The sequence below is a fragment of the Crocodylus porosus genome, unplaced genomic scaffold (genome assembly GCF_001723895.1).
Source record: "Crocodylus porosus isolate Cpor-Errol unplaced genomic scaffold, CroPor_comp1, whole genome shotgun sequence".
Classification (NCBI taxonomy): Eukaryota; Metazoa; Chordata; order Crocodylia; family Crocodylidae; genus Crocodylus; species Crocodylus porosus.
This window is the reverse complement of record NW_017728886.1, coordinates 257,341,041-257,343,419: the sequence shown is the minus strand read 5'-3', so window position 1 is coordinate 257,343,419 and position 2,379 is coordinate 257,341,041.

Here is a 2,379-nt window from a genome sequence, read left to right as displayed (position 1 = left end):
TAAGGCTTGTCTTGGAAGTCCCTGATCATACGGATCGCTCTTCTCTGGACTCTCTCAAGTTTTTCCACGTCCTTGCTGTGCGGTGCCCAGAATTGGACCCAGTACTCCAGCTGTGGTCTCACCTGAGCAAAGTACTGTGGGAGTATCACTTCCTTAGTTTTGTATGAGATGCAATGATTAATGCATGCCAGCATGTTGTTTGCCCTGCTGGCCACAGCATTGCACTGCCAGCTTATGTTCATGTGATGGTTGATCACTACCCCTAGGTCCCTTTTAGGCATTGTGCAAGTCAAATTGTCGCCACCGAGCCTGTAGGTATGTCGGGCATTGTTTGCCCCCAGATGGAGCACCTTACACTTCTGAGTGTTGAACTTCATCTGTTCTGGTCCACCCAACTCTCCAGCCTGTCCAGATCTGCCTGTATCTGGAACCTATCTTCTGGCATGACCACGCTCCCCCATAACTTGATGTCATCTGCAAACTTGACCAGCGAGCTTTTCACCCCCACATCCAAATCATTGATAAAGATGTTGAAAAGCACTGGTCCAAGCACGTACCACTGTGGGACAACAGTGGCTACTTTGCACCCGGACAACACAGATCTGTTCATGAGAGCTCTCTGGGTCCTACCATGCACCCGGTTCTCCACCCACTGAGCTGTTGAGCAGTTAATTCCACAATCTTCCAATTTTTCCACAAGGACATCATGGGATACTAGATCAAAAGCCTTTTGGAAGTTTAGGTATATAATGCCAACCTTCTCTCCTGTGTCCAGGTGGTGAGAGACCTGTTCATAGAAGGAGATGAGACTGGTAAGACAAGACCTACCCATGATGAAGCCATGTTGGCTGTTGTTCAACATCTTACCCTCAACGAGTGTATTGCACAAAGCTTCTTCAATGAGTTTTTCAGGGATTTTCCCTGGGGCAGAGTTTAGGCTGATTGGCCTATAGTTGCCCAGGTCCTCCCGCTTCCCCTTCTTGAAGATTGGCACAGTGTTGGCTCTCTTCCAATCCTCAGGGATCTCCCCTGTGTGCCACGATTTCTGAAAGAGCTTTTCCAGGGTTTCCACAATGACCTCAGTCAGCTCCATCAGCACTCTTGGGTGAAGTTCATCTGGTCCTGCTAACTTATAAATGTCTAGCTTTTCTAGTTGATTTTCATCACCTCAGCATCACAGTGGGAAGGCTATCATTCCCACTATCCTCTCTGTGATCCTTATATCTTTCTCCTTGGTCCGGTGAAATACTGAAGCAAAATGGGCATTCAGGAGTTCAGATTTTTCCTGAGTGTCCATTACCAGCTGTCCTGAGGTATTAAGCAGGGGCATCACACTTCCATTTGCTTTCCTTCTGCTCTCTACATACCTAAAGAAGGACTTCTTATTATCCTGGACTCCCTTGGCTAATTTAAACCCAGTCGCAGCCTTAGCTTTCCTAATCATTTCCCTACAAGTGCAGACTACTGTTGTATAGTCCTCCTTGAGGACTATCCCTAACTTCCACTGTGTGTATGCCTCTTTTTTCTTTTTCAAGAGGACCGCAATGCCCCTATTGAGCCAGGAGGGTTTCTTAGCCCTTCTGCTACTTTTCCCCTTCATGGAAATGGTTTTCTTTTGTGCTTCGAGGATCATGTCCTTGAGGAATGATCACTCTTCATGCACCCCATTCATCTACTGTCCCTGGTCCTGCATTGCCTCTCCTACTAATGCCCTGAGACTGTTGAAATCAGCATTTTTGAAGTCCAGGACTTCAGTCCTGCTAGTTGATTGGTCAACCTTGTGTGGACAGTGAACCTGATGACCTCATGGTTGCTGTCGCTTAGACTACCCTCAATGTTCAAGCCACACACCAGATCATCTCCTTTGGCCAGGTCTAGGAGAACAGTACCTCTGGTTGACCCTTGCACTTCTTAGGTCAGAAAGAGCTCCCCAATTACAGTGAAGAAGCTACATGACCATCTGATCTAGCTGAGTGTTCCTCCCAATTTATGTCCAGGTAATTGAAGTTGCCTATGACAACCAAGTCCCTTGCATGCACCGCCTCTGTCAGTTCTTGAGAGAACTCCAGATCCAGCTCCTCCCCTTGGTTCAGTGGCCTCTAGTAAATTCCTAGTTAGGTCTCTCACACCTTACGCCCCCTCAATGCTTGACCCAGAGGGTTTCAAGCTGCTTATCTATGTTTACTGTGCCTGACGCTTGACTTTGCCAAATGATATGCCCTCTCCCTCCAGGCATCAATGAGGCCTCCAAACCTCCCCTTCTAGCCTTATCCTGATCCAGCGGGGTAAACATGAACACAAATACAAGCCCCTAGACTATAACTCAAATACCAACAATAACTACCCTGTTATACCCGCTTAAGGGAACAAACTTCCACT